At 44.2% G+C, this 22633-nt stretch overlaps 1 pseudogene; it reads right to left on the reverse strand.

Annotated features, from left to right (window-relative positions):
- Positions 1-11652: 11652 nt before the first annotated feature.
- LOC121275524 lies at positions 11653-11771 on the reverse strand (annotated as a pseudogene).
- Between the last annotated feature and the right edge of the window lie 10862 nt (positions 11772-22633).

Consider the following 22633-nt stretch of genomic DNA (forward strand, 5'->3'; position numbering starts at 1 on the left):
CTGTATTTTAACATATCTCACTCCACAAGAGTCAGTGCTTGTTCTATCATTCCATATTCATTTTGCTGAAGGTAAAATGTAGATTATGTTTTTGACTTTGTTTCATATGTAGTTGTAAAGCACTCTTTTTTTTACACATCATTAATATTTCACACTTTATAGTAGCTGTTTCAATAATGCATTTTGTTTGACAAGAAATGAAGAATGCCAAGAGCAATGCAATTGTAAACATTAGTTTAAAATGGAAAAATAAAATGGAAAATAGAAAGCCCTAATGCTTGATGTTGAGACAGCAACAGTATCGAATCACATGTCATGGCTGGGTAAGTTTTAAACCATAGGCAGCCATTACATCTCCTTCACATTTTCTGTTTTATATATGGAGCACAAAGAGTGAGTGAGCGTGGACTTCATTTAAAACAGAGAGTGGGTGAGTGTATGGACTTCATTTAAAACAGAGCAGGAAGACTTCATTTAAAAAGAGCATGGAGAGCAGCTGATTGGTGAGTTGGATTGGTGAGCATTTCTAGTCTTTAGATTAAAATTAAGGTCTATAGTTAGCGTTTAGATCTCTAGTCTTTATTTTCTCTTTCTTAAAAATATCTTCTTAAATATAAGATCGATAACTGGTGCAAGTAATTAATTTCAATAAAGCGTAAAGAGCAGGGATACTAGAGTAATTAATTAATAAATTCAATTAAATAGGATAGTGATGGCAGGATGGGTGATGTGTTGCTGCTGCAGCACGTAGGAAGTGCTGGACACCAAGGTGATCCAGAGCAAACACATCTGTAGTAGGTGTTTGCAGCTCGAGGAACTTTGGATCCGAGTTAAGGAGCTGGAGTCTGAGCTGCAGACATTGCGCTACGTCGGGGAGGGGAAAAATTACCTGGACACTTTGCTCCAAGAGGCAGTCACACCCCACAGGTTAGATAATACGAATTTGGTCTGTGACCTGGGACAGGAGGGTGTGACTGCTGGTTAGGCAGGTATGGGGACCCAGGGGGTAACATTCAAGGAGCCTCAGCCCCTGAAGTTGTCCAATAGTTATGAGGTCCTAGCAAGCTATGTGGACGAGAGCAGGGAGAATGAACGAGTTGACCATAGCACCATGGTACAGGGAGCCATTCAAGTGGGGGGAGGAAATAGGAAGGTAGTAGTGGTAGGGGACAGTATAATTAGGGGGATAGATACTGTTCTCTGCAGCCATGAGCTTGAGTCCCAATGGCTGTGTTGCCTGCCAGGTGCCAGGGTTAAGGACATCTCCTAAGGGCTGGAGAGGAACTTGGAATGGGAGGGGAGGGATCCAGTTGTCGTCGTCCACGTTGGTACCAATGACATTAATAGGACGAGGAAGAAGGTTCTGCTGAAAGAATTTGAACAGTTAGGAGCTAAATTAAATAGCAGAATCTCCAAGTTAATAACCTTGGGATTACTACCTGAACCATGGGCAAACTAGCATAGGGTAAATAAAGTCAAGGAGTTAAACGTGTAGCTCAAAGATTGGGTGTGGGAGGAATGGGTTTCAGTTCATGGGGTACTGGCTTCAGTATTGGGGTAGAAGGGAGCTGTTCTGGTGGGATGGGCTTCACTTGAACCATGCTGGGGCCAGTGTCCTGGCAAATCAAATAACTAGGGCTGTAGAGAGGGCTTTAAACTAAAAAAAAAGGAGTGGGAGGGTCTGGAGAGGGGATGAGTAGGCTTACAAAGCAAAAGAATATGGCGGCATTGCAGGGTAGCTACTTAGATAATGTTACCCAGCGTGTGACAGAAAAGGACAGTGTACAAACATTAAAAAAAGCAGCAAATAGGGTCAAAGGGGGAAAAAATGGTAAAAAGGCACAATTCATGAAAGCTCATAAACTCATAAAGGCTCTTCATTTAAGTGCGCATAGTATTCAGAACAAAATAAATGAATGAACAGCATAAAGAGAGATTAATGGGTATGATCTTATAGCCATTACAGTGATATGGTTATAAGGAGATCAAAGCTGGGAACTAATTAAACAGGGGTATGTGACTTTTTGAAAGGACAGGCAGGAAGGAAAGGATGGTGGGGTAGCTTTGTATGTACAAGATGGAGTAAGAACGATAGCAAGAAATGATCTTGGGTCATCCATATGATTGGAGGTAAGAAATAACAAGGGGAAGAAGACACTGTGAGAGTAGTCTTTAGGCCCCTTAACAGTAACTATGCTGTCAGACAGAGGAGTTTAGCATTCAATTTGAGAGTGAGAAACTTAGTTTGGAAACATCTGTATTAAACTTAAGGGTAATTATAAAGGAATGAGAGCAGAGTTGGCTGGAGTGGACTGGGAAAGGAGTTTAGCAGAAAAGACGGTTGGCGAACAATGGCAGACAGTTAAGAAAATAGTTATATCAATGACATGGATGAGGGAAATGAATGTACTATCGCCAAGTTTAAAGTCAGCAACTGTCGTAATGTAACTGACCAATAGACCTGATTAAGATCATTTACTTCCCCTAGAAACTCTGTAATTTTGTCTCTGTCAGGAGTTCCAATTTCTTGGATGGTATACATTTCATAAATATTCCCTTGTCTTCTTCCCCATTAAAGTTATTGGACTTACAGAAACACTTTGAAATGTCCAATCTTCCCTTTTCCCACACTGGAACCACTCTGTGCTCCCTGTTGGGCAGTCTTGTCATCTGTGCTGTTCCTTTGCACCGCTGCCTAAATACCTCAAGTTGGCTACTGTGGGGTTTCCTGCCCTTTTGCCCATTTTGGCAGGCTTTTAAGTAGGCGGAGCCACTGCCCTTGGGCCTACTCAGTTAACAGAATCATCTAGAACCCCAGTGTTGTGACAGATTATAGTCTGATTTATCTCTCTGAGTTTGGCCTACCTTGTGTATTTGAGTGGAGGCAATGGTGTACTGGTATTGTTGCTGGACTAGTAATCCAGAGACCCAGGGTAATGCTCTGGGAACCTGCATTCAAATCCTGCCATGTCAGATTATTTCTTACCGACCTATATTGCCTAGCTAGTTCTTGTGTTTACAGTGCATTGAAAGATTAACGTATTTGTGACCATATTGCCATTCTGAAAACCTCTTGGAATTTTTACAGACCAAGGATGATCTCACTCTGGAGAGAGTGTTTTTTTTTTATTCATTCATGGGATGTGAGCATCACTGGCCAGGCCAGGATTTATTACCCATCCCTAATTGCCCTAGTTCAGAGGGCATTTAAGAGTCAATCATATTGCTGTGTGTCTGGTGTCACAGGTAGGCCAGACCAGGTAAGGATGAAAGATTCCCATCCGTAAAGGGCATTAGTGAACCAGATGGATTTTTACAACAATCAACAATGGTTTCATGGTCATCATTAGAATTTTAATTCCAGATTTTTATTGAACTCAAATTCCACCATCTGCCATGGCAGGATTTGAACCCAGGTTCCCAGAGCATTACCCTGGGTCTCTGGATTACTAGTCCAGCAACAATACCAGTACACCATTGCCTCCACTCAAATACACAAGGTAGGCCAAACTCAGAGAGATAAATCAGACTATAATCTGTCACAACACTGGGGTTCTAGATGATTCTGTTAACTGAGTAGGCCCAAGGGCAGTGGCTCCGCCTACTTAAAAGCCTGCCAAAATGGGCAAAAGGGCAGGAAACCCCACAGTAGCCAACTTGAGGTATTTAGGCAGCGGTGCAAAGGAACAGCACAGATGACAAGACTGCCCAACAGGGAGCACAGAGTGGTTCCAGTGTGGGAAAAGGGAAGATTGGACATTTCAAAGTGTTTCTGTAAGTCCAATAACTTTAATGGGGAAGAAGACAAGGGAATACTTATGAAATGTATACCATCCAAGAAATTGGAACTCCTGACAGAGACAAAATTACAGAGTTTCTAGGGGAAGTAAATGATCTTAATCAGGACTACGACAGTAACTGACTTTAAACTTGACACTGGAGCTGCTGTTACAATTCTAGTTGATCATCGCAACTGGCTTCAGTCAATACCCCTTCATCCATCAGATGGTAAATTGTAAAGCCTAGGTGGTACATAATTTCCAATAAACAGTTGCATAAATACTACTCTTTGCTACAAGGAGTGATACATCGTAGATTCCTTTTATATTGCTTATAATTAATGCATACCCTTATCGAGTGGAAATATAGGCATGTTACTGGGCATTCTGGTTAAAAAAAAGCAGATCACAACCTGATTTGAACAATTGGATTCCTTTCATGGAAGAATCTTCAAAGTTCTATGTAGAACTAGTAGATTTTCACCCTACAGCAGTTGGTGAGGTTTATTCATTGAGCATTGGCTCACTTTCCCTCACAAAGACACCATTCACTAGACCCTGAGTGAATATTGAGATTGTGGAATGCTCAGTTATTTTCAATGCTAGGCTGGAGGATACGGATACAGAAGGCACTGTAGCAGACAGTGGCCATCCACAAGAAGAGCTTTTGGACTGGATTGACTCTTTCAAGAGGAAGGGAATGAAGAAGAAGTTATCAGACTGAGTGATCCATTGGAAGATGACATCTTAGAGGTTGGTACCTTATTTGAACCTACTACCGAACCAAATGAATTTGCTATTTTTTTTGATGAGTTATCTATGGTTACTGCAGCTGAGTAGCATTCAGATCTTTGTCCCACTGAACCCACCAATGCAATGTCTTATATATCGCTGGTTAATCATGATAAATTGTCTAGGGAGAACAAAATGCTTGATTGCATGCTTAATTCTATAGAGGATCACACTGCCAGAGAGTTGGTAGCACCTGTTCCCATGAGTGAAAGTAAATCAGCACCCATATATCAGCTTCATCCGAAAATCTTCTTCCCACTGGAGCTGTCTTTCAATGCAGAAACTGAGGCAGAACCTCCAGAGCTTCTACACCTTCAGAATCCTGTACAGGAAATTTGTCTTCATATAGTCCTTGGGATTCATCCCATTGTTAGAAAATGATGTTGCCATACCTTCTTATCCTCAAAAATTCCTCCCATTGCCCACGGTGAAGCAGACTCCCCAGTGGCAGATTAATAGTGCTCAGCTTCATATTTGCTCCCGACCTCCCCCCACCCCCCAAACACCCCACTACCCCCAGGACCCGAAAGGTGAAGCCAAGAAAATACACAAATTGATCAGTGTTCCTTCACTTGTAAAAACATACCTGTACGAATAATTACCTCATTGAAAATCAAACATGGAACTTGCTGATGAGAAAAGCCAAAAACCAAGGACAGATTATACGTAGCGAGAGAGAGGATGACTGCAGGTAGGAGAGAGAAGCTAACTAGATGTCCACTTGAGCATCAATATGTCTGTTGGTATAATTTTGTTCAGAAATGGAGACAACAGACTGGAGCCCTGCTCCGGTGCCAACAGTTTACTGAGGCAAAACAGCACTGACAGCACATCTGTTACCTAGGAGACCCGAGAAATATTGCGCTTTACTGAGACCTCATCACTCACTGGAAAATCTCATAACAGCGTCACTCAGTGGAAGAGCATGAGCTGCTGTTGTGGTTTTAGGCAGGCCCATGTTACAATCATTTAAATTAAAATCAAATTAAAACTTTACTCGAGGTCAATGTTTCAACCGCTGACAAAATTGGCCAAGGTTTTACTGAAACTCCTCTCCCCATTAAAGCTTGCTGATTATTAAGAGAGAATGGGAATGTGTGGAGTGAGGCTCTGGGACTGCCCAACATCTTCCCTCCAACATCCAACCACAGTCTATTTTCCCATCCAGTTTCTGGTGTCTCTCTGCCAAGGAATGATTCTGAAAATGTGACTATAAAACCAGCTGATACGATGTAGCCTGGAGCAGTGCCAGGCGAATCTTTCTCTATTTATTTCCTGTCATTGAGTCTAACTTGGCATTATTAAGGTAAGAAACTAGCCATAAGCATGCATGTGTACTACAATTCCTCCTATACCAGCATGGTGAGCTGGTACTTTTTAAAACCACCTCATAGCCATACCAAAATTTAAAGACATGCAATTATAAAGCGTCTTTCACAACCACCAGAAGCCCCAAAGCTGTACAGCCAATGAAGCATTTTTGAAGTGGGAATGTGGGAAGTGCCACAGCCAGTTTTCACCCAGTAAGTTCTCACAAACAATGTGATAATGAGCAGAATCAGTTTTGTGCGATGTTGATTGAGGGATAAATATTGGTCAGGACACCAAGGGTAACTCACCTGCTCTTCTTCAAAATAGACTTATGGGATCTTTTACATCCAAAATTGGCATTTCTGACAGGTCAGCAATTCCCTGGAATATCTGTCTGGAAGGGAGTGGGACTTGAACCCATAACTGTCTGATCCAGAGCCCAGACTGCTAGCACTGGAGCTACCAGCTCATACCTTTAACCTGTGGCTTTGGCTATTCATTCAAACAACCAGCTCCCTACTTCCATTGGTGATCTTGGGCTGAGGGGAGTGACGGACTTCACTATTGTTGGGCAAAGCAAGTTGGCTCACCGTGTGCCCCCCCCTTAGCGGTCTGCTCTAGGCTTGTTAGCAAGTGGTACGCCTTGTATCAGAGAGAGAGAGTATGTGTGGGAGGACAGGGATTTATCAAAATAAAGGGAAAATATAATTGCTGCAGCAGCCTGGTTGAAAAAGGAGCAATTCTTAGCTATCTCTGAATATCATTTCTGAATATTTCAATCTCCTTTCAAACTTACTTTTCTAAGCATCACTTTCTTGGTGAAATAACTTAGTCTTGCTTTTTAGTTTGTGAAGGTTTTACAGGCACTGAGGCAGACCCGCTTTGTAAGATAATCATTTGGCAGTAAAGCAAGTGCACCTAGAAGGTGTTTTCTTCGGGTATGTTTTTGTAGCTGATCAGAGGCAGAGATATTGCCTAGACCATCCCGGGTGCCTGTCATTCCTGTTACACACAGAACTCAGTCCCAAAAATAACAAATTTACTCAGCACTTCTCTTTTTAACTTTGCAAATGCAGCATCAGGTCGCGCACCCAGTTTGAATGTTTTGAAACTCATTCATTTTGGGGTCACCCTGTCGTTTGGGGGCCCCATGTGCTTCATTGCAAATCTGCCCCTGAGCCTCACACAGAGAAAAGTGTGGAAATATGACCACTGCCTATAGAAAGTGAATGTCTTTTCTAAAGCACCATTCGGAAATCATCTCTTCATCGTTTTGCAGCTACATCTACAAGAATTTTGTTGCTCTTCTTCTCATTGTCCAGACTCATTAGAATCTCAGATCTTCAGTATATTTTCATCCTCAATGCAGCAGTGAATGATAGGGCTGTGAAAATCTTCATAGGGGTTAGAGATGTTTTGTCTTCTCAGGTCTTTCCCCAGTGTGTGTCGAGGGAGCAAAAGATTCCTGAGCGAGTCCTTGTTTCTTCTCTTCTAGATCAAGAGAGTTCAAGTGCTGCTATCCTTCAGCCTTCTCTCTTGGACCAGTATTTCTTAGAAAAAGCTCCACAGCCCTTATAGTTCAGCAGTACTGAAGTCTACACTTTGATTACCACCAGTCCTGCAAAGCTACTGTCCTATTTCACTGATCATAATGTCCTTTAAGGAAAAGAGGAATGCCTGCATGTCTCCATGACATCTTCCCTAAGAGCTGAAGACACTGTTAGAGACTGGATCCCTAATAACAGTGACTTTTGGGGAGCGGGGAATAGAGAGTAGGAGGAGGAATTGTGTAGAATCTGTAGCAATAAAAGAGGGTTAAAGAAATACACATGGGGACTAAGACCTCACACTATATTTTTCAGAAAATCAATATACATATCTTCATGGCTATTTCTAAAATTTTAAAAACGGGCCAAAGACTTTTTAAAATGGCTGAATCTATGTCTTTCTGTGACACCTGACCAAAAGGAGCTATCTGGCAGTTTCAAAGAAACTTACATCTTGTTGACACATTGTGGGCTGCACAGGGCAAATTCAAAGAGAAATATGTCTTTCTGTGACACCTGACCAAAAGGAGCTATCTGGCAGTTTCAAAGAAACTTACATCTTGTTGACACATTGTGGGCTGCACAGGGCAAATTCAAAGAGAAATATCTGCATTTCATAAGCCATGCTGACCCACCAGAGTCTATTCTGCCAAGACAAAGGACTCCGCAGCTTTCCTTTCAATTCTTAATGGGTGAGACCATTAACTATGTCAAGGATCCAGATAAGGGATATATATCTCTTGTCAAAAGACAGTGTGGAGAGGTGGGAGTCATGTGACATGAATCTCTAGCTGGTGGAACCAGTTATGCTGCCTTATTGTACTGCAAACTCAGTCTACCATTTTACCATCTACAAGTGCCTCACAGAAAAGGGGCCCTGCCCAGAGTGAATACCTAGCCCCAGCTACACTGTTCCTGCTGGAACTTCTGTACCATTTCCTATAAGACTGATTCATCCCTGCATGCCTACCTCATCGTATGAAGTCAGCTCCACCAGAAAAGAGAATTATACAGCATTGGTCATCCCAGTAACCTTCATGAAGGAATATCTTTTTGCACTTTGATTCTGGACTCTGGACTCATGTGAAACAATAATTCTTTTCTCTGTGGTCTTTGACCTGTAATTCTTTCTTTTTTCTATCCCTCTTTTACTGTATGAGTGCACAGGAGACAACATAGTGACCCTCCTTCCCTAGTTTGAGAGTGTGTAAATAAATTAACCCTTTAAGTTCACCTTATCTCAGGTTTGCTGTGGAGTTATTAATAGAAAATTGGATTGTACCAAAACTGAAGGGTTGGAAAATATACCACCACTTTTAAAGTGGGAAGCAAATTAAAAACACCTTTCTGTTCATGGAGGGTGCTGAGAGGGGAAATCAGGATTGTTTAAATTAACCCCACCCCCACCCCCCCCCCTCTCCTATCCATAACAAACATAATGTAAGTAGTTTAAAGTAAATGCAATCTAAATAGTTTAACAAGTAGTTAACATTGTTGGTAAGAATTTGATAGAATACTTGGGAGGTGTAATCTAATGGGCAATGAGTGATGTAACAGTGTCATCAGCAGTCATGTGCTAGACATTTGAGAGAGAGGATGGAATACTCTGTACTCATGAGCAATATACCTACTCTGTAACCTATCTTATAAAGAGTGTTAATAAACCAAAGTACCAGAGGAAGACTACAGCCTCTCTAGATAAGGTAGGCCACACACACCAGATACCAGCAACCACACCACCAGTATGTGAAACAGTTGGAGTCACACCTAACACAGAAGACGATGAATGTGGTTGTTGGAGGATAATCATCTCAGTCCTGGGATATCGCTGCAGGAGTTCCTCAAGGCAGTGTCCTGTGCCCAATCACCTTTAGCTGCTTCATCCAAGATCTTCCTTCCATCATAAGGCCAGGTGTGGAGATGTTTGATGATAATTGCAATGGTCAGTTCCACTTACTATTCCTCAGATATTGAAGCAGTCCTTGTCCATATGCAGCAAAGCCTGGACAACATTCAGGTTTGGGGTGATAAGTAATAACATTTGTGTCACACAAGTGCCAGGCAATAACCGTCTCCAACAAGAGAGAGTCTAGCCACCTCCCCTTGACATGCATCAGCATTACCATTGCTGACCACCCCACCATCAGCATCCTGGAGGTCGCCACTAACTGGACTAGTTGGTCAGAGGCTGGGTTTCCTGTGGTGTGTTCTTAACTCCCTAAAGCCTTTCCACCACCTATGAGGCACAATCAGGAATATTCTCCACTTGCACGGAGGAGTACAACTTTAACAACTCTCAGGCAACTCCCCACCATCCAGGACAAAGCAGCACATTATACTGGCACCTCATCCATCACCTTAAACATTGATTTTCTCTCACCACTGCTGCAATGTGACTGCAGTGTGTATCATCTATAAGATGTACTGCAGAAACTCACCAAGGCTTCTTCGACAGCACCTTTCAAGCCTTTGATTTCCAGCACCAAGACAAAGGACAGCAAGAGCATTGAACCACCATCATCTCCAAATTCTCATCCAAGTGACACACCATCCTGACTTGGAATTATATCATTGTTTCTTCATCATCACTGGTCATAATTCTGGAACTCCTTACCTAATAACATGGGTGTGCTGTGGGTATGCCTACACACATACAGTCCGCAGCAATGCAATAAGGCACATCACCATTACTCTCTCAAGGGCAATTAGAGTTGGTAAATAAATGCTGGGCTTGCCAATGACCATCAAATAAATAAACTTTTTAAAAGTGTGATCTCATCAAAGTCCCATATAATTGCATCAAGACTTCCTTACTCTTGTACTCCAATTACCTTGTCATGAAAGCTAATATGCTATTTGCCTTTTGAATTTCTTGCTATACCTGCATATTAACTTCCTGTGATCTGTGTGCAAGGGTACCCAAATCCCTTTGAATCCCAACATTTATTGGCCTCTAACCTCATACAAAATATTCTGTTTTTCCATTCTTCCTACCACAGTGGATAATTTCACATTTCCCCACATTATATTCATCAGCAACCTTATTGCCCAATTAGTCCTTATCCTTTTGCAGCCCCTTTGCTTTCTTCTTGCAGCTTACTTTCTCATCGTGCTTTGTACTGTTTCAACAGAGTGTGTAACTCTTTCAAGTACAAACCCATTTCCATCTGTTTCAGATGAAATTACATTGTTTCATAGTTTGCCATTGTGAGATTTGAACTCTTCGATCTTGGGGTTCCAAACCCAGTACCATAACCACTTGGCTATTTAGGCCAAGCTCAAAAGCATGGTCAACTGCTATCAGCTCTTTTGAGTACAAACCCATTTCCATCTGTTTCAGATGAAGTTACATTGTTTCATAGTTTGCCATTGTGAGAGTTGAACTCTTGATCTTGGGGTTACAAACCCACTACCGTGAGTCCCCTCCCCCATCCCCACCCCCTTTCTGTTTCCCCCTTCTTTTTTTTTTTCCCAATAAATTATAAAGATTTTCCTTTTCCCACCTATTTCCATTATATAAAATAAAAAAAAAAATAAAAAAAAAATAAATAAAAAAAAAACCCACTAGAGCTATACCTTGAGTGCCCTACCATCCATTCTTAATTAGCACATTCGTTTAGATAATATCACCAACTTTAACTTTAACACCTATGTGTTCTATTGTAGTATTGTTGTTGACATCTTTTGATGATCTGCTTCTATGACTGCTTGTTTGTCGCTACAACCACACCAACCCCCTCCACCTCTCTGTCTCTCTATCTCTCCGCCCCCCACACACACACCTTAAACCAGCTTATATTTCAGCTCTTTCCTGGACTCGAACTCAAGTTCTGTCGAAGGGTCATGAGGACTCGAAACGTCAACTCTTTTCTTCTCCGCCAATGCTGCCAGACCTGCTGAGTTTTTCCAGGTAATTCTGTTTTTGTTTTGCACTACCATAACCACTTGGCTATTTAGGCCAAGCAAAATCAAGGCTGACATTCCAATGCATTACTGAGGGAATGTTACACTGTTGAAATCTTTCGAGTACAAACACATTTCCATCTGTTTTCAGATGAAGTTACATTGATTGCCATGGTGAGATTTGAACTCTTGATCTTGGGGTCATAAGCCCAGTACCATAACCACTTGGCCATTCAAGCTGTTACAAAACATTGCGCGCCCATTGTGTGGCAGAGTGAATGTGGAGAGTGGTGACGTGAGCAGCCTCTGCTGGCAGCAAAGGCCTACTGCACCTGATATTCCCAGGCAGTCTCCCATCCAAGTACTAACCAGGACTGAGTCTGCTTAGCTTCTGAGATCAGACGAGATCGGGTGTTTTCAGACTAGTAATGCCGTAGGCCTCATCGTGCTTTGTATCATCAGCAAACCTGGATATACTATAATTGGTCCCCTCATCTAAGTCATTGACATAGATTGTAAATAGCTGTAGCCCAAGCACTGATCCTTGTGAAAATCCACTAGTTAAAAGCTGCTACCCTGAAGCTAACCTGTTTATTCCTACTCTCGTTTTCTAACATATTATGTGGCACCTTATTGAATGAACATAAGAATGCCTTCTGAAAATCCAAATACACTACATCTACTGGTTCCCCTTTACCTAATCTGAGTTACATTCTCAAAAAACTCTAATAGATTTGTCAAAAATGATTTCCTTTTCATAAAACTATAAACCTGTTGAATCTGCCTAATCATATTATGATTTTCCAAGTGCCCTATTACCATGTCCTTTATCTAATTTCCAAATCTACCTCAGCCAACTGAACCCTCATACTTTCTAATTGTCATCCAATAAGACGGTCACTCCGGCGCCGGAATCTAACTTGAAATTGGTTAGATGGCTGCTTACTGAGATGTCCATGTTTCAGAAGGAGGATCCACATTGTCTGGTGTTGCCCAGGAAGAAGGGCTTTGTGTCTTCCATGTCAGTGACTTAGACTTTGTGGATTGCTGTCAGACTGTCTGCGGGGTCTGGGGGGCGTGACTGGCATAGCCTGCTGAAGTGTCCCTGCTTGTGACAGTGAAAAGCTTTTAGAAGCACTAGCCAAACATTGGAGCTTCCTATGGGTGCGCTTCAGCCCCCAGTGCTGCACAGTCGTTCGCAGGGTGGTTGGGGTTTGGCTTACCCTGGCTCGGACAGTCCCTGTACTGTGGCCGGATGTGGTAGACAGAGATGTGGCTTCTGCCCCATGAAGTGCTCTCACCTCTAAGAATTGTCCGCTTTGTCTCACAGCTCAGACAGCCCGACTAGCTGGACAGCCTTGTAGAGAGTGAGGCCTTTCCTGGCTTGGAGAATGCCGCCCTTAATGATTCTGTCTTGAATGAGCTCTGATTTAGATCTATGTATTCACATCCCTCTGCCATGCAGTAAATGTTGTTGATATAGGAATCAACAGGCTCCCCAGGCTGCTGGACTCTCCTATTCAAGTTAAGGCGTTCCAAGATCTTGTTAGATCCCAGGTTGAAAAAGAGGTCAAAATATTTTAAAACATCTTCAAACTTAGCAGATGATTTATCTATGGCTTGCCTGGCAAAGATACCATCTGCAATTGGCCCAATTGAATAAAGTAATGTGCTGACTTGTTCTCCCTCCTACTTTTTATTTAATCCTGCAGCTTTGCTATATCTGAGGAACCTTTTTCTCCAGTAATTCCAATTGTGAGATTGGTTTGGGCCATAGGTAAGGCTCATTGGGGGTAGCAATTAAAAATTGTGATCCAAGATCAAAAAAATTTAAAGTGTGGGTGTCCCTTTCAGAGATCAGGGGATTTCAAAATTGCACCGCCGGTATTTCTGAGAAGACTTTTGCGCACTTCAGACTTTTGGCATGACTTTTAAAATGGTGGCAACAGACTGGGGGGAGGAAAATGCTGTGAAATGGTCATGGGCCGGGTCACAACTGTGGGCCAGTTGAAAGGAGGTGGCTTGCCGCAGGTAGGTCCAGGTCGGGAGGGCAGAAGCCTCACTGGCTGGGAGGCCGAAAATTTTGCGAGGTACTTGGGCTTTCATTTAAATGGGGTTTTCTGCATGCTTGATGGTATTGTATTTATTTTGTTGCACTCTGGACCTGGGGGCAATGTGGAGGGGACGCCGAGTCAGAGGCCCATCTAGCGACGAACGTGCAACTAAGTTTTCTGCCAGAGTGACTTTTAAACGAAATAGCGCTTAGGACTGGCTTCGCTGAAACTTTAAGAAGATTGTATCTCACCCTGCAGGCTGCTGGCTGCTAGCGCTGCTTTGTTGAAGCTGCCTCCATAGGGACCCAGTAGGGACTTCAGCTTGAGCTTAACTTCTGACTTTTTTTCTGCTGCCAAGATCTTCTGTCTCTGGAGTTTTTCAGGTGAGTTTTCTCAGCTTCTTGCTTGTTGAGTGAGGTTTCTTTTTTGAGCAGAAATTTGTTGCTGGTGCCTTTTCCTTGATCTCTTCAGTCTTATTACAGAGGATGTGGAGTTTGATCTCCAGCTGTCACTATGTTTTGTTGGGCTGTTATTAACCATGGTGTAGGCTGCTTAGACACCATTAAGCAGACTTGTAGAAGCTACCAAGAAGTCTTTATTAACATTACTGAACACTATGTATTTACAGTAGAGTGCACAGTATGGAGAGGAATCCATGGCAAGTCATTACGTATTGCTACCTAGCTCTACATTGCTGACCTAAGCTCCAGATCAGTTGTCTTCTTACATCATTGGTGGGCGGTACTGTACTCAGCTCCAGGTTAACCTGTAATGTACCAGATCCTCCTACTACACCTGTGACCCCATCAACTCCAGCTGGTCAGGCTGAGGAGGATGTACCTGCCCCAGAGCAGGAGACTCTTATCAGGCCGGGGCCCTCCAGGCCTTGGGCCTTGAGAGGACGTCTGCCAAGGTCATCTGGGACAACAGCAGTCGGCAGGTTGCATCCACCTCTGCTGCGGATGTTGAGGATTCACCTAGATGTAGCAGTAAGGTTAGAAAAGTTAAGTACTGAGAGCACTATGGTAGCAAGGGTGTTCATTCACTGTGTATACTTTGAACATCTGTGGATATATTTTGCTATTCTACCTCAAAGTCTCAACTAGTGAATCGCTCTTCCATGTGATGCCGAAGTCATCCAAGTGTAACAGATGCCCAACCTCCTCAAGTGTCTCCCATCGTGTCCCTCAGGCCGCTGTTGTCTCACTGAATCTCAGCTTAGTTAGTTGCCTTTACGTCCACAGAGCAACATGAACAAAGCCAGTTGCTATATGAAATGATGGTTGGACAATGCATATGTAAGATTTGTACCATAGAATCTTATAATGTGGTCTCATGAGTGTAGATTTTGAAAAATTTTTGTGATCCTGATGCTGCTGTACTGAAGTCTACTCTCTGTGGATGTTCTAGGTTTTAAATGCGACTTACCTTGGAGGCATTGAAACCAAGTGAACTTTTCAATGGCCTCCATGTAATGACTGTCAGGTTTGGGTGTGGGTTATAGTTCAAGTAATTGTCAGGGACCTTAGCCTTTCCTGCCAGCCTGCAGTGTTAACTTACGACCAGGTGTACAATTAAACATTACCCTTATAATAGTTCCTACGGTCCACCTGCATGATGCAGCGCAATGGACCTAATTAGCACTTGGTGACTCTTGAACTGCTTGCTTGACGGCAATGAGTATGTGATGTTGTAGGTGTGTGCCTAGCCTCATGATACATGTGAGGATGCTGGTTTGCACCTGACGGTCTGGCTAACGTGGTTCGACTAACTATCCTAGCTCTCATAAGGGCAATCGACATGGTTTTCTGATTGTGACAGTGCCATCAGTATCCTAGGCTTCCTAGTACATATCTCAATCTGCTGGAATGAAAATACGGAGGCCTTTCAAGGGATCAGAGCAAAGCTCCAGTACATCTGCTAAGTAGTCTTTAGCATAAATGAAGTTACTAAGTGACCTTTAAATGCAATATTGTGACTGACTGGGCCAGGTCACTCCCAGATACCAGAGCAATGCTGGGCATGAACTTGGAAAGCTCCTGATGAAGGCAGGGTCATGCGTGTTTGTCAATGATCAGGCGATGGTTCAGCTGAAGCTGTTTGTGTGCACACAAAGGTAACCAGACTCACATGCTCACATCCATGATTGGGAGTGACAGATCACAGTGTCCTGAAGAGCAATCTCATCCTTTGGGGATGAGGCCTGAATATTATTCACGCATGAGAGATGGCCTTTGGAGAGATGTCGCTGTCCGTATTTAGATTAGTCCTTAGATGATCAAGCGATAACCAGTGATTGATGATTGCCTCTTTGAGGTGCCTTACAATGCTCCAGGATTACTGCCATGAGTACATTGATGTTTTCAGTGGCACTCCTGCCTCTTGAAAGCTGCCATAGCCAGTGAAATGGTGCAATGCTTGAAAGGACTGCACCATGTCTACTTGCTTCAGATTGAGTGCTGGTGGAGTTCTTATCCAATTACAGAATGACCACATGCTCCAGAGGCTGCCTAGCCTTCCAAGGATGAGGCTATTATTATGCAAGATTGTGATTGCTCATTCTGAGAATGATGTTCTTCATTGAGATGTTGAGGATACCAAAGAATGTGTTAATATCAATCCTACATCAAAGGGAAAGGTTAAATGGGCTCACATGAGCTAGTCTTCTTCATTGCCTTGGTACCTTGTCACTATAAGGGTCTCACAGGAATATCTATCTTGTCTGGCTAATGCAATGGCCTCTTCCTTTGAGGCGTCATCATCCTCACCCTCTTCAATGTCATCCCTTTCAATGTCCTCCTCTTCAGGGGAGCTGTTCTGCCCTTATTCCTGACATTCCATCCCCAGGTCCCCGCCTTGCAGCTGAAGTATCATTGGTAGCTGAACTTCCCCCACACCTACTGCCTGCAGCCACCCCATGCATGGCAGTGCATTCATAAAGGGGGCTGGATCTGGATGAGTACCATCAGGCGCTATCAACCTCAGTCAGGGCACTGTCAGGCTGCCTCCTTTGGAGTAGACTAGAGCCCAGCCTTATACTATTTTAATGGCTGCGTAAACCCTGATCATCCCAACTACAATGCTTAGGGTTGTCAGGAGCATGTTGCATATGTACTGTAGCCATAGCCTCTTAATAATTGTCATCCTTCTGACTTTTTCACGTTCCTCTGTGAGGGACAAAGAGTCAATCATACCAAATCAAAATTTGGCTCAAGCCTGAATGGATTCTCACAGGAACGTGTACCACGAGTTAAGGTGCCCAAATCCTTCAATTGGCATTTGAGTTTTCCTAACAATGTCTCAGCCGAGCTTTGCTCTCCATGTCCTGAAACGGTAATTAGTTTGGTGGCCCTTCAATCAGCCCAAAGTGCAGTAGCCGACTTCTCCCACAAGCCCTCAGACCCTTCCTGGGGATTATTTCCAAGATTATTTTTCAACTGTGTCATTCCATCAGTTGTCAAGATGGTGCTGCTCCAATTCTATTTTGAGAGCATCTTCCAACTCCCTCCTGTCACTCCTAAGTCCCCTCTATTGTCCTCGAAGCTCATCTTGTACAAGTTTCCTTCCCTCCGATCATTCTTCTGCTTCCCCCTTTAACCCTGGAGCCCATCGTCATATTAAAATCCCTGTCCACCCCTCGAACTGTTTGCTGTCAATGTCCCCATACCCCATGTCAACTTCACCCCTCCCTATGTAGAAGTCCTATGCATAGTGACCTACTGGGACCCCACTGAGCCCATTGACTGCCCCCCTCTTACTTGCCAGTTCCCCATTTACGGGCTACAGATGCCTCTCCTGACTATGACAGTGCCATCTGCTGCCCAGTACCAAGCCACCAACCCCAGGAACCAAATGTGTGAGGGGCTGACTATGCCTTGCATACCATGCTGTGCATGACCGACACTGCACAGACAGGCTATCCCCCTCCCTGGATCAGGACTAAGATATGTGTGCTAGGCATAGTCCTGTAGCATATTCCACACTGCCCCTGGACTTCCTTTACATTCTGCCCCTGACAACATGGTTCACTCTGCCCCAGCACTGCCTTTAAATCCTGGCCCCAACACTGTGCACCACCCCAGGGCTGCCTTTAAATTCTAGCCCCGTTGCCGTGCTGTGCACTGCCCCAGAACTGACTCACACTTATCCAGCACCCCCCCCCCGGCTTTTCCTTTAAGCCCCTCCTCCCAAGACATATATCTCTATTCACCCCTTCCCTCCACGGCTCCAGTCACCATGCCCCCTCCCCGCACCACCCCCCACACCCCCTCAAGTCATGTGTCTTTGTCACTCTGTCCACCCTTTCCCTCCCAGGCTCCAGTCACCCCCTCACCAGTCATAAGAGTCTGCCTTCCACCCCTTCCCTTGCCTCTTTCCAATCACACTCCCACCATCCCCCCTAGTCAAGCATCTGTCTTCCACCCTCTTCCCTTCCCATTGGTCTTGCCTGAGCAGCCTTGGCACGGGGTTGGAGCAGCTGTGAGAGCAGCACAGGGAAAGATAGGCAAATGCTGCATGTACAAACCTCGAAATTATGAGTGAAGTGCACATCACCAAGTGCACACCACTTATATCCAGTCATGAATCAGACCGGGCTGATTATCTGCTGGCGGCGCAGTCAGGTTTGGAATGTGGACATGATTCCAATGAGCTGGGTCTTTAATGAGCATTTAAGAGGTGCAAAGGGATGCAAACGCAGCTCTCAACATGGAGCAGTGGGAACTCGACCCACCAGGAACGTTGGGAGGGGAAAATTCCAACTCATTTTCCCACCAGCAGAAAACGGACTTTTGCCATCACTCCAAACTTTGTGGCCCCGTCCGCCACGATTCCCACCTTTGGCAGGACCGGAAAATCTGACCCTTGACCTAAAAAGACCTATTCCTTATTTGGTTGCTCAACATACTATTCTTAAAAAAATCTGTCTTCAATGCATCCCATTAACTTGTCCTCCAAGCTACTTTTGACATTTTTATTTTTTGCCCTGTATGAAGATTAAAGTCTCTCAGGATTATTACATTAACCTTGTTACATGACCCTCTGGTTCTCTGATCCATATGCTGGCAAACATTAAGGTTGCTGTCCGGGGGCCCATAAACTATTCCCACGAGTGTTTCCTGGCCTTTATTATTCCTTAGTTGTATCCATCCGGATTCTATATTCTGATTTTCTAAGCTAGAATCCTTCCTCCATACTGCCATTAACTTTCCATTATTATCAGGGCTACTCTTTTTCCATTTTGCCTATCATTCCTAAAAGTCAAGTATCCTAGAAAAGTTAGTTCCTGACCTTGGTCATCCTGCAATCACGTCTTAGTAATGACTAAAAGATCAAACTCAATTATCTTCATTTGTGCAATTAGTTCATCTAACTTTGCAGGGGAGGCGATGGCATAGTGGTATTGTCGTTGTACTAGTAATCCAGAGATCCAGGGTAATGCTCTGGGGACCTGGGTTTAATGGTGGACTTTGAATTCAATAAAGGTATGGAATTAAAAGTCTAATGATAATCATGAAACCATTGTCGATTGTTGTAAAAACCCATCTGGTTCACTAATGTCCTTTAGGAAAGGAAATCTGCCGTCCTTACCTGGCCTGGCATACATATGAATCCAAACCCACAGTAATGTGGTTAACTCTTAAATGGCCTAGCAAGCCACTTAGTTGTATCAAACTGCTACAAAGTCACAAAAAATGAATGAAATTGGACTGATTACCCAGCATCGACCTAGGCACCAGAAATGACAACAGCAAACTCAGCCCTGTTGGCCCTGCAAAATCCTCCTGACTAACATCTGGGGGCTAGTGCCAAAATTGGTAGAGCTGTCTCACAGACCAGTCAAGCAACAGCCTGACATAGTTATCCTCATGGAATAATACCTTACAGATAATGTCCCACTAGCAGGACAGGCCCAGCAGAAATGATGGTGCAGTGGTATACAGTTGGTAGGGAGTTGCCCTGGGAGTCCTCAACTTTGACCCCTGACCCCATGACGTCTCATCAGGTCAAACATGGACAAAGAAACCTCCTGTTGGCTACCACGTACCACCCTCCCTCAGCTGATGAATCTGTGCTTCTCCATGTTGAACACCACATGGAGGAAGCACTGAGGGTAGCAAGGGTGCAGAATGTTCTCTTGGTGGGGGATTTCAATGTCCATCACCAAGAGTGGCTCAGTAGCACCACTACTGACTGAGCTGGCCAAATCCGAAATGACATAGCTGTTAGACTGGGTCTCCAGCAGGTGGTGAGGGAACCAACAAGAGGGAAAAACATACTTGATTTCATCCTCACTAACCTGCCTGCTGCAGATGCATCTGTCCAAGAAAGTATTGGTAGCAGTGACCACCACCCAGTCCTTGTGAAGACCAAGTTCCGTCTTCACATTGAGGATAGCCTCCATCGTGTTGTGTGGCACTACCACTGTGCTAAATGGATTAGATTTTGAACAGATCTAGCAACTTAAGACTAGGTATCCATGAGGCGTTGTGGGCCATCAGCAGCTGCAGAATTGTAGTCGAACACAATCTGTAACTTCATGACTCAGCATATCCCCCACTCTTCTGTTACCATCAAGCTAGGGGATCAACACTGGTTCAATGATGAATGCAGGAGGGCATGCCAGGAGCAGCACCAGACATACCTCCAAATGAGATGTCAATGTGATGAAGCTATACCACAGGACTACTTGCCTGCCAAACAGCATAAGCAGCAAGACATTGACAGAGCTAAGTAATACCACAACCAACAGGTCAGTTCTAAGCTCTGTGATACCACAACCAACAGGTCAGTTCTAAACTCTGTAGTCCTGCCACGTCCAATCGTGAATGGTGTGGACAATTAAACAGCTCACTGGAGGAGGAAGCTCCACAAATATCCCCATCCTCAATGATGGGGGAGCCCAGCACATCAATGCAAAAGATAAGGCTGAAGCATTTGCTACAATCTTCAGCCAGAAATGTTGAGTTGATGATCCATCTCAGCCTCCTCTGGAGGTTCCCAGCATTAGAGATGCCAGTCTTCAGCTAATTTGATTCACTCTACGTGATATCAAGAAACGCTGAATGCACAGAATATTGCAAAGGCTACGGGCCCTAACAATATTCTAGCAATAGTACAGAAGACTTGTGCTGCAGAATTTGCTGCGTCCCTAACCAAGCTTTTCCAGTGCAGCTACAACACGGGCATCCACCCGACTATGTGGAAAATTGCTCAGGTATGTCTTGTACACAAAAAGCAGGACAAATCCAACCCAGCCAATTATCATCCCATCAGTCTACTCTAGATCATCAGTAAAGTAATGGAAGGGGTCAACAACAGTGCTATCAAGAAGCACTTGCTTAGCAATAGCCTGCTCACTGACTCCCATTTTGGGTTCCACCAGGGCCACTCAGTTCCTGACCTCATTACAGCCTTGGTTCAAACGCGGACAAAAGAGCTGAACTCCCGAGGTGAGGTGAGAGTGACTGCCCTTGATGTCAAGGCAGCTTTTGACTGGGTGTGGCGTCTAGGAGCCCAAACAAAATTGGAGTCAATGGGAATCAGGGGAAAATGTCTATGCTGGTTGGAATCATACCTAGCACAAAGGAAGATGGTTTTGGTTGTTGGAGGTCAGTCATCTCAGTTCCAGGACATCATTGCAGGAGTTCCTCAGGGTAGTGTCCTCGGCCCAACCATCTTCAGCTGCTTCATCAATGACCTTCCTTCAATCATAAGGTCAGAAGTGGGGAGGTTCACTGATGGTTGCACAATGTTCAGCACCAGTCGTGACCTTCAGATACTGAAGCAGTCCATGTCCAAATGCAGCAAGACCCGGACAATATCCAGGCTTGGGCTGACAAGTGGCAAGTAACATTCGTGCCACACAAGTGTCTGGCAGTGGCCATCTCCAAGAAGAGAGAATTCAACCATCACCCCTTGATGTTTAATGGCATTACCATCACTGAATCCCCCACTATCAACTTCGTGGGGGTTATCGTTAACCAGAAACTGAACTGGACTAGCCCTATAAATACTGTGGCTTCAAGAGCAGGTCAGAGGCTAGGAATTGTGCAATGAGTAACTCGCCTCCTGACTCCCCAAAGCCTGGCCACCATCTACAAGGCACAAATCAGGAATATGATGGAATACTCCCCCACTTGTCCAGATGAGTGCAGCTCCCACAACACTAAAGAAACTCGACACTGTCCAGGACAAAGCAGCTCACTTGATTGGCACTACATCCACAAACATTCACTTCCTCCATCATCAACGAACAGTAGCAGCAGTGTGTACCATCTACAAGATGCACTGCAGGAATTCACCAAGGGCTCCTTATAAAGCACCTTCCAAACCCAAGTCCACTACCATCTAGAAGGACAAAGGCAGCAGATAGATGGGAACACCACCACCTGGAAGTTCCCCTCCAAATCACTCACCATCCTGACTTGGAAATGTATCACCGTTCTTTCACTGTCGCTGGGTCAAAATCCTGGAACTCCCTTCCTAACAGCACTGTGGCTGTACCTACACCACTAAGACTGCAGCGGTTCAAGAAGGCAGCTCACCACCCCCTTCTCAAGGGCAACTAGGGATGGGCAATACATGCTGACCCAGCCAGCAAAGCCTACATCCCGTGAATGAATTTTAAAAAATTCATTGGCATGAATTTTGTGTTTGTAGGATGCACACGATCAGTGGGCTCAGGGATAGATGAGAAATGCTCCCTTGACCACTGACAAAGGCTCAGCACTGCCAGCGGGGACAGGAAGAGGGTGGGCACCGATGTCACCCCGGGTGCTGGTGAGTACTTCCACTGAGCTCCCTGAAAGCAGACATCTGCCTCAGGGAGCTGCAGACCTGCAAATAACAAAAGAAAGCACAAAAATGCTGCAAAAATTGCCCATACAGCACAATCAAGCATATCTCATAAAATGCTGTTCTCAGATATTTCTTTCTATTTTATATCCTAACGGAGATTTCATCCCGCACTTGGATGAGATGTGAACAAAAATGTTTAGTCCACCTGGCCAATTGGCCCTTCTGCCAACTGTAGGTTGGATGAGCCATGACAAATTGCTTACAATTGCACTGTTAATGACTTTAATTGGCCCTTTAATTGTCGGCGGGCGCTCTTCCCACTGCTGCTTGCTACCGAGCAAAATATCACACGAGTGTGTGATGATGTTGGGACTGTAAAATTCTGCCCATTATGAATGCTTTGTGCATTCAGATAAAGCACCGTTAATTTCAATATTTTACCGTTTTC

Source organism: Carcharodon carcharias, chromosome 2 (genome assembly GCF_017639515.1).
Source record: "Carcharodon carcharias isolate sCarCar2 chromosome 2, sCarCar2.pri, whole genome shotgun sequence".
Classification (NCBI taxonomy): domain Eukaryota; kingdom Metazoa; phylum Chordata; class Chondrichthyes; order Lamniformes; family Lamnidae; genus Carcharodon; species Carcharodon carcharias.